This window comes from Sus scrofa, chromosome 17 (genome assembly GCF_054392235.1).
Source record: "Sus scrofa isolate SSC_HxYL_T2T_F1_AM1 chromosome 17, Sscrofa_HxYL_maternal_Yorkshire_Landrace_v2.0, whole genome shotgun sequence".
NCBI lineage: Eukaryota > Metazoa > Chordata > Mammalia > Artiodactyla > Suidae > Sus > Sus scrofa.
In genome coordinates this window covers 31,842,550-31,854,745 of record NC_139399.1, presented here as the reverse complement: position 1 = coordinate 31,854,745, position 12,196 = coordinate 31,842,550, and the positions used below count along the sequence as shown (strand labels likewise).

The window sequence follows — 12,196 nt, the reverse complement described above, 5'->3', positions numbered from 1 at the left end:
TGGGTGTTATGTTCACTGCTTATGCATGTCAGCCCCTAAGTAAGTGTAAGACCCACCAAGGCAGGAATCTTTGCTTCATTGCCTACTTTCTCCTAAGAACCCAGAATCAGCACATGATGGTCAATAAACGTGGATTAATAAAATATGCTCACTCTCTACCTGGCCTTGCATGGCTACTTCACAGATTAATCAGGAAAAGGGGGAAATTATTTTCTGTTCCATGATTGCCAGGTTACTTATGAAATATGAGGTTACTACATCATGTGAAGCAGACTTTTTTAAGTAAGGTGGTCCAGACACAGAACCCAGGCTCAAGGTACAATACACCTATCACCCTTTTGTTTTCTTACTGGAGCAGTTACCTTCAAGAAGGAATCCTTTCCCCAGGCCAGGGGAAGTGCTGTGTGGAAGTTGTTACAGTGCAATGATTCAGATTCATGACTTTGAACCTCCTGAGGAGGGGGAGGGGAACAAATAGCCCCTGACTGCCTGCCAGGACCACTTCTACTGAAAACAACCTCAAATAGTATTACAACCATACCCCATTCAGATGGTGTGTAAGACCCACAGCTGCTCTTCAATTATAGGACAGAGAAGACTGTCCTCTTGGTCCTACCTCTTTCTAAGAATGTCCCCAAACAGCATATCTGTGCAGGTAGGGGGAGGGGAAAGAACTAAACCATTATTTTTACAGCATAGGTATCTGTTAAGGGAAACCTACATGTGACACATGTTCAAGGAAAAGAAGCTCATGGGACTGTAGCACGCAACTGTCCCTTCCATAGATTTGGTAGGATGGTAAAGAGAGTGTCAAATGTACAACAAAAAACTGCTAGAGCATTGAATTTTATAGCATTTCCATAATGGAGGTATGACCCTGGTGTACCAAAACTTGCTGTGGCATATCCTGGTATAAAAAGAACACAAGGCAATACACAGAGAGCTATTCAATATCTCACATACCCTCTTAATAGGGAACATATGGTTCTCCCATATGGCTTGTTAGTACAAATACTTTTACTCTGATATGGTTTGTTTTTAATCCAAGGATTTCCAAGTACTTTACAAACACTATTCATTAGCACAGTCTTCCCTGGGGAAGTTGCAGCCCTCACAGAGATACAAAGCACGATCAATAACCATTAAGGAACAACCATAATAAGAAACATATTAATGTGGCATTTTTTTTTAAAAGAATAGGAAACCAACAAATGGGAATTAAGCAACTTCTGCAAAGTCTTCTGATATATGCATTGTATAGCTAGGGGTAGAAATCAACTTACGTGGGTGCCATGACTCTGAGTTACACTGGTTTTCAGGTATAAACATAACCTGGTGTCTATACCATAATCAGGAAAAGTATGACCAGAATAAAGCTTAGCATTACAATGGGGTTCTTTAGCTCTCTCTTAAAATAACAATTGTACTTTTTCGTTGACTTTAAGACCTCAGAACAAATTTCTTTCTAAAAATTACGGGTCTCACTGTTGTCATTTACATTTCTGAACTGAGATAACTGTGTGCCTACACATTTTGCTTAAAACCAGCACATACTGTGCTCTGTGCAGATGTTAATGCAGAACTGGCAAGACAAAAACGCTGTTTTGCTTCTTTGTTGAAGAATATAAAGTATATAAAGATGTTCTTTGAATAGAAGGATCATCCCATGAATAAATTTAAAAGCTGTTAGGTATCTTTGTCATGAATTAATGTCTACTGAGTGCCTACAAAGTTCAAGACGGTGGAGAGGGGATAAATTAGGTTATTTGAAAGACAAAAGACTTTCCTTCCGGGAGCTGACAAAATAAAGATGGATGGAATGGTTTCTTGAGAGGTACCTGCCCGCACAAGGCAAAATTTGCTCTTGAGACAATTATCCAGAGAGAAACAAAACACTTTATCTCATATGTGCATATCTGAATAAATGTTGGGCATTTGAGCAGAATTAAATAAGAAATATCTGAATAAGTGCTTCACTTCTCCACTTTGCTTTGTCCACATGGCTCTTTGGGAAATCACTGACTGAAGATATACACTTGCTGAGTGCAAGTGTCCCTTGAAGAGGTGACAGTGCAATACATGTGTATTTGAAGTTGCACCCAGTCCACATTACTATAGGGAGTAAAAACTTTCATTTTCGTGTTTCTATTCTTTTCCCCCTTTAAAATAGTTCTTCCCTCAGTATTGATACATACAATTTTAAGCAGTGAAAATAAAATTCTTAAGAGGCTGATTTGGCATTTTGAGCTTTAAGGTGAAAGCAATGCATGGGCTTTTGACAATTCAATATAAACTTTTTAAAAAAATGTGCCCTCACTCAAAAATAATCCTATAGATGATAAAACTTGATAACCACTCCTGAGATTCCTATCAACTATAAAAACAACAGTGCCTTTTACATGTATTTTTTTCTCTCTTTAAAAATGGCAGAATTCTAGTAATGGTTTTAACCTTTTTTTTTTTTTCCCTTTTTAGGGACATACCTGCAGCATATGGAAGTTCCCAGGCTAGGGACTGAATTGGAGCTGCAGATGCTGGCCTATGCCACAGCCACAGGAACACATGGATCTGAGCTACGTCTGGGATCTACACCACAACTCTAAACAATGCCAGATCCTTAACCCAATGAGCAGGGCCAGGGATCGAACCCACACCCTTATGGATACTAGTTGGGTTTGAGACATGCTGAGCCACAGTGGGAACTCTTAACCTAATATTTATTTAGTAGATACTATGCTAATTAACAGCTACTGGGCACTCCAAATGTGGTATTTCCAAATTGAGATGTGCTGTAAATTGCTATACATCTGATTTTGAAGACAGTACAAAAATATAAAATATCTTTGTTGACAATTTTTGTATTGATTACCTGTTGAAATAATAATTCTTTGACTATATTGAACAAATAAAATATAGAGTTAAAATTAATGTTGCCTATCTCTCTTTTTAAAAAATTCATTATCAAAATTTAAAACAAACAAACAAACAAAAACATTAGTTCCTGTTGTGACTTAGCAGGTTAAGAACCAAACATAGTGTTCATGAGAAAGCAGTTCAATGAAGTTCAATTCCTGGCCTTGCTCAGTGGGTTAAGGATCTGGCGTTGCTGTGAGCTTTAGTGCATGTTTGCAGATGCAGCTCTGATTCAGTGTTGCTGTGGCTGTGGTGTAGGCCGGCAGATTCAGCTGTGATTTGACCCCTAGCTGGGGAACTTCCATATGCCCTAGGTGCAGCCCTAAAAAAAAAAAAAAAAAAAAAAAAAATTAAAAATTAAAAAAAAATTTACGTATACATTTATGACTCACTTTATATTTCTCTCAGAAGGCACTACTCCAGATATTTAGTGAGGAAAGGAGCCATGGAGCAGAGTCCAGCAGAACAGACAGATACAGTCACCGGGGTTGTCAAATCCCACCACTGTCCCTGGGTGCTCACCTCTGATCTCTGCACCCTCCCTTGGCTGTAGCTTCTCCTCATGACCCACTGTGCCACTCTGCCCTGGGTTATTTATTTATTTTTTTTCCTGGAATCAACAGGATGATCGTCCTGTGCAGTTAGTTTGGAAGTCGCCCTAAACTGGTGATGGAGAGGAGTAGGTAAGTAGCACCTGCTTTCACGCCCCTGGAGTGGGCCAACTCTGAGGCATCCCTGCGCTGCCTCCCAGCTTCTCCTGCAGGACCCAGTCTTGTAATTACTTCCTTCCTTCCCTGTCTCACATCCTTATTTCTTGGAATCGTTCACCCAATCAACTGCTTGCCCTTAAATCCTTTACTTAGGGTAGACTTCTAGGGTACCCGATTTAAGAACTTTTATTTAAGATTTTTATTTTATATATATATTTCAGTGGATTTACAGTGTTCTGTCAATTTCTGCTATACAGCAAAGTGCCCCAGTCATACATATATATGCACGTTCTTTTTCTCACATTATCCCCCATCATGTTGCAACACAAGTGGCTAGATATAGTTTCCTGTGCTATACAGCAGGATCTCATTGCTTAATCACTTCAAATGCAATAGTTTGTATCTACTAACCCTAAAACCCCGTCCCTCCCACTCCCTCCCCTTTCCTTTGGCAACCACAAGTCTGTTCTCCAAGTCCATGAATTTGTTTCTCTTCTGTAGACAGGTTCATTCATTTGGGCTGTTGAGCTAAGGTATTTTTAAGCCAAATAATGACACAACATCATCCCTTAGTATGACGAGTGCTAACAGAGGCACACGCACGTTTCCAAGAGGGCTTCTAAGAAAGTCATCATGCCCTGTGGAAAGGGCATTTGAGCTGACAAGTTAAGGCATTTCTTATGTGAAATCAATTGGTAGAAATTCATACGGCAAAAAGGATGGATGAGTGTTCCAGATGGAGTGAAGACCACATCCAAAGGCCCTTATATGGGAAAGACTGTGGCATCTTTGAAAACTTGGGGCAGCCAATGAGGCTGAAGCACAGATGGTGAGGGCCACGAGCTGTGCCTAAATGAAAGAGATCCAGGCAAATGGAGGGTAAGGATCTAGGGGAGAGGGTGTGTTTCAAATATGGGGAACAAGATCTAGAGGTGAGAATGAGCATGCGTGTCTGGGGGTCACAGGGACTTAGCACTGCTGATTACTTCCAGCAAGAGGAGTGGAGCCCAGACAAAATCCAGATAAAGAATTACTGGTCATATTACAAAGGGCTCTGTACCCTTTGCTAAGGAGGGAGATGTTTCCATGGAGGGGTTCTCTGCCACAAGGCTGCGTTGGAGGTATGGATTGAGGGGGGCAGCCAGAACAGGTAGGGGATCCATGTGGAATGGGTTAAAGTACTCCAGACAAGAGATAATGGAAGCCTGAGATAAAGGGGTGGCAGGTGAAGAGAGAGAGGGAACAGGATGGACTGAGATAGGCAAGGGTAGAATCAGATGGCTTTGGTGAGCAATGAGAGAGCAGTGAGGGGAATGAAGGATGAGGACTGGTCCAGCCTCTACTGTGACAGCTCTAAGTTATCCCATTTAATACTCCTAACTTCCTGATACATATGCAATAAATATTATATTTTACAGGTGAAGAAATTATGTTTAGACAGTTTAAGTAACTATTCTAAAAGTCCTATGGTTGATAGGGAGTGAAAACAGGATTTGAGCCTTGATCACCCCTTTCTGAGTGAAATCTGATAGTCACCATGCTATAATGCTACCTGGAATCCCACCCAAACATATGGCCTGGGAAGCTGGAGGTTGGGGAACTGCTGCTGAGCCTGGGAACAAAGAGGGCTGTGTTGGTGTAAGGTGCCCATGAAATATGCTATGGAAATGTTTCAGTAGAAAGGAAGTAGAGGGAGAGGAAAAAGAGCCCAGTAGGAATCTTTCTAAAGTAATAACCTAGAAAATTTGTATAACACTGTCACAAAAAATCAAGTGGTCATTCTTTTTTTTAGGGCTGCACCTGAGGCATATGGAAGTTCCCAGGCTAGGGGTCGAATCAGAGCTGCAGCTGCTGGCCTTCGCCACAGCTATAGCAACACTGGATCTGAGTTGCATCTGCAACCTACACTGCAGCTCACAACAATGCCAGATCCTTAACCCACTAAGCGAGACTCTTGAGATAGGACCCACATTCTAATGGCACTGCATTGGGTTCTTAACCCACTGAGCCATGAGGGAAACTCCTCAAATGGTCATTTTAAAATATAGTTATTCTACTGGTTGAAATTCCTGATTAGCTGTTTTTTTTTCTTTTGTGACTTTGTCTGGGTTGTATGTTTTGACTGATAGCCTGAAACAGTTGCTTCTAATACCTGCTCTTTTTATGTCACAAATAGGAATATACTGAACTGTAACCCAGAAGGAGCATCTAGCTTCCTTTATCCCCACTTCTGCATACACTCTATGGTTTCTAGACCTACTGTAATTTCTCCTTTTTTTTACATGTGTCCAATATCTTCATGTTTTCTTTCCCATCAACCATGCTTTAAGAAGGCATTAGCTGTCATTTTTCAATTTAGCGTAAATTACTTTCATTTAGTAATTAACCCATTGCCTCTCCTAAGTCTATTGGTAACACTCTAATTATCTAGTATTCCTAACTATAACTCTAGTACTATAATTACTACAGTGAGCATCAAGGTCTTCTGGTCTTGAATTTAAATATCCCCAAATTACTAAGAGGCATATTCCAAAAAGAGTTATCAGGGTCTTAGTTCACTTTGAACAAATACAATTATACATATTTTTTCCTTAATGTTCATTTCCCAATAGTATCTCTGTTTCAAAGGTGCCAGGGCATCTGTTGCCAATGGATCATTTCCTTGACATGATAACCACATTTACATTTTTTTTTTTCTTTTTAGGGCTACACCTGCAACATATGGAAGTTCCTGGGCTAGGGGTCAAATTGGAGTTGCAGCTGCCAGCCTACCCTGCAGCCACAGCAATGCAGGGATGCGAGCCACATCTGTGACCTCTGATTCACCTTGTGGCAACTCTGGATCCTTTTCCCACTGAGCGAGGCCAGGTATCGAACCCGCATCCTTATGGATACTAGTTGGATTCTTAACCTGCTGAACCATAATGGGAACTCCTTAAAATTTTTTTAAAATACATTTTATTGGAGAATAGCTGACTTAGACAGTTGTGTGAGCTTCAGGTGTATAGCAAAGTAAATCAGTTACACATATACATTTATCTGTTCCTTTTCAGATTCTTTTCCTGATAATCAGTCTTAATAGCCACCTGAAACAATTAGTCAACAGACTCAAGGACTAGGCAAACATTGTCTAGGGTGGCTGATGTTATTTTAGACAAGCCAATGTCAATATCACAAGCCACATCAAAAGACAAATGGGAACATCTGTTTCTTCCCTTCCAGTGGCAGAGGAGGCCACAGACAATTAAGAATTGCCAGTACATACGATGCTATAGACATAAAACGACACATGAATCTCTAGCCGTACAGCGCTCTGCCGTGGGCTTTGTTCTTTTTTGCCAAATTGGTCAATTTGCAGACGTCTGCCTTTATCTAATGCCCTTTTAGGGATAACTCTAAAGGAATTCCAGCTGTCTCTTCTCCACAGAAATATGTTTGGTAAAAACGAATAGCAGGCAGCCTGTGATCAAGGGGAAAAGAACCCTCTGCAAGTGATCACATGCATTTGAAATGGGAATCAGTCTGCCTAGAGGCCATTGGTCTCTTCCCTCATGTGCATCTAGGGACAGTCATTTAACATGCAGAACCTCTCCCCAAGTAAACAGATGGGACCCCACGAGGAGGCAGTGTTTGTAGCAGGGAGCCCTAGACAGAAGCAGTTCTCTGTAGAGACATGACACTACCCATCAGGAAGACCACAGGAGAACACACGTATAGCAAGCAGCAGCTTGAGAAAGGGTTTTAGGACTTGCTAGCTTCTTGGCAGTTTGTTTATAAGAATAAATTACTCTACTTCTCCCAGTTCACATTACAAATGACAGAGGATTCTGGACTTGGTGGAACTGATTTCCCTGTTTTATCCCAGAAAATCTGTATCTTCTAGAAGTATCAGAATGGACTTGAGTGTTTCACACATGCTGTGAAAACCCCCAAAGAACAGTATTGTAATGCAGGCTGCCTTCTGCCTGTGTCAATCAAAACCACGTAGAATTAGATCAAACGTTTTTTGGGATCACATGATAGTGTCTGGACAAATATTCAAAAACAGGCATTAATCATTTGAACCATTCAAGCGAATGGCAAATGAGTAATTTCCTCTAAAACTGGCGATTAAATTTATGATTGGAATAATTTACAGGAACAAATAATTACAGGAAGAAATATTATGTATTCCAAAATGAATGATGACTCTTCAAAGTCTGTCCTATTAAAACAAATTAAATTTTGGTCAGTTTTAATTACAACTAATAAGTCCTACCAGGTAAGCTTTTTTCTTTTTCTTTCTTTTTTTTTTTTTTTTTTTTTTTTTTTTTGGTGTATGTGTGTCTTTTTAGGGCCATACCCGTGGCATATGGAAGTTCCCAGGCTAAGAGTTGAATCAGGTTGCAACTGCCAGCCTACACCACAGCCACAGCAACACCAGATCTGAGCGGCATCTGTGACCTACCCCACAGCTCACTGCAACGGCATTCTTAACCCCCTGAGCATGGATACTAGGCAGATTTGTTTCCGCTGAGCCACGACGGGAACTCCAGTTCTACCAGGTAAGCTTTAAGGGGGCTAAACAAAGCCTTAAGACTGTGGTTGTTATGATTATGAGATCATAACTTCCTTTTCATAATTTCAGAGATTCACTGACCACTTAAATAACTCCCTTTATCATAGCCCAAACTCCCCATTCTTGCAAGAGTTTGCCAGGTTTCTATGTATGATTTTCACATAGCATCTCAATTTAGCAATTTTGTAGTGCCACAAGTTTGGGCATAGTTGTAAAATAAGAAGGCAGCACTACTTAGCTGGACTACCTAAAACATTAAATATGGTGAACAGCTTTTAATTTCTCCCTTTAGTTTTTTATTTATTTCTGCATCTTATTTGTATGAATTCATTGATCACATTTATATGCTAACATTATCTTTTGTTGACTCATGGGATAAATCATACATTTTTACTAAGGCTCCAGTAAAATTAGAATGTAGACTTTCTGTAAAATAAAAAAGAATTCTCATTCAAGGATTTTTCTTTTCTTTCTTTTCTTTTTCTTTTTTTTTTTTTTTTTTGGTGTGTTCAACATCATTTATAAGGCATGCTGATATTAGAGAAAGCAATGGAGACTTAAAGTATGAGACTGCATTATTTTTCCCCATTAAAAGCCTGATCCAACAAATTCCCTACACATCATCATTGCTGTATGAAGTCTTTGTGGTGACAATATTTAGTGAACAGTAAGGGATACTTACTGGCAGTCCATGCATTCTTCACTCCACTTGTTGGAGAAGGTTATTATTATTCGCGTGATGGATAGAAACGAAAAATGAGTTCTCCGAGAGACCATAACCCTGCAGGTCCATAATTCTTTTCTGACAGTACCACATTAATCATTTTAGTGACTTAATTTTTGAACATGGTTCTGTCTCCCTGAAGGAATGAGAGAAGTCCTAGGTAAAATGTATTCAACTTGAAAAGAGGATGCTTAGCTCTACCTCCAGCAAGATAAACCAGAAACACTGAAAGAAGACTCTGTTATCATGGCCAGGGGTGTGGAGGAGAAGCATATCTAACTCTTTCCCAAGGACACAGGGAGCATCTTCCTATAATTCTTTTAGAGCAAGAGGTTGGCAAACCCCAACGCACAGGCCTGTTTTTGTGCAGCCTGCACGCCAAGAATGGTTTTTACATTTTTAAAGGGTTGTAATAAAAACAAAGAAAAATATGCGACAGAGACCATATGGGGCATGTGAAGCCCAAAATATTTCCCATCTGGTCCTTTACAGAAGAGTGCTGACTCCTGATTTAGAGCAACCTGATGAAACAGTGGGAGGTGACTAAGCCTACAAAAACCACGCATCTGAACACCTTGTGGAGGGGCGATTATCCATGTGGCAGAGGAATTAGCTTGATCCACTGTGAAGATAACCTCCAGCCACCCCCAGTCCACCAGAAACATCACTTTGTACAAGGCAGCAAAGCCCCTGTTTCGGACATCTTCTCACTGATTCCAAGACCTCTGGTGTTTTGAAAATGACTTCTGAGTAAACCTAAGCTTAAATCAAAAGATGATTTAATATCTAATAGGGTCCCAAAGAATCCAAGGGGAGAGACCAAAGAGGATGTAGAAAGCTGTGGAATAGGAAGCTAGAAAACCATTTGAGATTATGGTGGCTTTAAGAAATATGCCCACAAATTACTCCTTCCTTCAAGAGGTAGAGCTTAATTTGGTAAGGACTTGCCTTTAATTAATAGAATACAGCAGAAGTGATAGTGGTTCACCTTTGAGATTAGGTTATAAAAGGACTGCCACTTTCCGTCTTGAATGTGCTCTCATTCTTCTGGGTCACCTGCTCTGCAGGAAGTCAGCTTCCTGTGGACAGAACATGAGCCAGTCTCCTAATGTCAAGAGGATACAGATGAGCTTCAATCAGCGTGGATGTGAAGGGCCCACCAGGGTTGAGTCACTTTTAATGTACTTTTGCCCTTTTCCTTCTGCAGTCTGCTTTTACCTTCACAGATTACAGCTCTTCTTGATCCAGCCCCATCTACCAAATCCTTCCTCTTTTGTCAAAACTGACATTTAGTTTCTAAGTCCAGAACAGTGGGTTTCAAGAAATCCCAATTTTCCCTCAGGGAATTACCTCCTAGCAATTTAAGCTGCTCAACTCCAGAATTTTTCTCCCTTTCTGCCACCTCTGCTCCATCCTTACCCCCCTTTTCTTCTACTTTACCATTCTTCTTCTACCCATTCCCTATTCCCCCTGCCCTGTGCACTTTGGGACATCGCTGCCAGCAGACAGCATTCCCTTCTGCCTCCCTCCCACCCCCAACCCCTGCACCTTTAGTTCAAAGAGCCATTGATGAAAGGTCATTCTTCCTGATCTGATCTAGCCCTCTCCTGCATACAACGGAGAGAACCAGACTTAAGTAAGAAAAATTTCAGGAAAAAGCCCTGTTGACACTTGGCATCAATACGTATAAAGGCTGGTTTGGTCATCAGTTTTTTTCCATTTATTGAACATTTAATATGGCTCAGAGTGATAATATGAAATATGCGAAATATGTATTTGGTCTTCATCTCCAGTTCTTGGCACAGGGCTCCTAAAACTCCTGAGTAATTGCCTGAGTGTTAAGAGGTAATAGGAGTAACTTTTTTTATTCATAAGAAACCATACCTGAGCTTATGCTAATGAGGTGACTCTTGGTGAGTTTCCATATAGATTTAAGATTGAAGCTGATGGCAAGAGGACTCAACTATGTGAGTAGAGGCTTGGCACTTTCAGTCCCACCCCAAGCTCTGGGGAGGGTAGAGGTGCTAGAGATTGAGTTGATCATGAATGGCCAATGATTTGATCAACCAAGTATGCAATGGAACCTTCATGAAACCCTTTGACAGTAAGGTCAAGAGCTGCCAAGTTGGTGGACTCAACCACATGCTAGGAGGTGGCACACTGCAACTCCACAGAACCATCTGTCCTTGGGACCCTTCTGGACCTCACCTTGGACCTCACTCTTTACTTGCATCCTTTACAATAAACTGGTAATTGTAAGCAACCTGTTTTCCATAAGTTCTGTGAGTTGTTCTAGCAAATAATCCAACCCAAGCAGGAGGCAGTAAGGATATCTCCATTTGAGAGCTGGTCAGTCAGAAGTACAAGTGACCCAGACCTGAAGTTTGCATCTAAAGTACAAGTTGTCTTGTAGGACTGAGCCCTTAACATGTGTGGTCTGTTCCTCACTATGGATAGTTGGTGTAAGAATTGAATGGTGGGACACCCAGTGGAGGAAGTTGGAGAGCTGGAGAAATGGTTCGTCCAAGGGAAAAGCCTACACATTTGGTGGCTGACGTGTTGTGAGTAGAAAGAGATCAGAATGGTGGTACACAATGGTAACATTGTGTTAAATGCTAAACGTGGGTTATCCCACTTATTCCTCACCCACACTACTGTGAGGTGGATTTCATCCTCACTTCATTTTTTAGATAAGGCAATTGAGGCTTCCAATTAAGAAATGCACCTAAATTCCCACCGACCAAGTGAGATTTAGATCCTGTCCAACTACTCTAAGATTATGTTCATACTGTGATTTCCACCTCCTCTTTAGCATTTGGAAAACTCTCTAACAAATTCATTGCTGATTAGCTTTGAAAGGCCCTTCACCTCTCAAAGTTCTTTGATGATAAGGATAACAGAAGTTGCTCTGGGGTAGATTTAGCTGTTGTCAAATAACCACAGGTCTGATATTCTGTGGGCTATTCTCTGCCCAGGAAAAGGAGGATTTCAAAACTTAAATTACACACAAGGCAGGCAATCCTAGAAAAGAAAGGGATTAATAGGCTTCCTGTAACAGTTCTGCTTTGGGAAGCAATGTTTTATTACCATGCTCACTGCTTTTTTCATCCCTAAAGAACTCTTTCAATGGTGATTTATCTTAATTTAACTTTTTTTTCCCCAGGAAAGCAAGCAGTACACTTCATTCAAGAGCAATGATTTGCAGTCATGGCAAATTCCCCTTGTTCATTCGTTTATCTGTTTGTTCACTCATGGTCACTTACAAATATTTACGGAGTGCCTGCTATTAAA

At 40.6% G+C, this 12,196-nt stretch overlaps 1 protein-coding gene across 8 annotated transcripts in view; it reads right to left on the bottom strand.

Moving 5' to 3' along the window:
- The window catches only part of MACROD2 (mono-ADP ribosylhydrolase 2), a 2,051,375-nt gene that overhangs the window by 146,289 nt on the left and 1,892,890 nt on the right, over window positions 1-12,196 (bottom strand). The gene's annotated exons all lie outside the window — the stretch shown is intronic.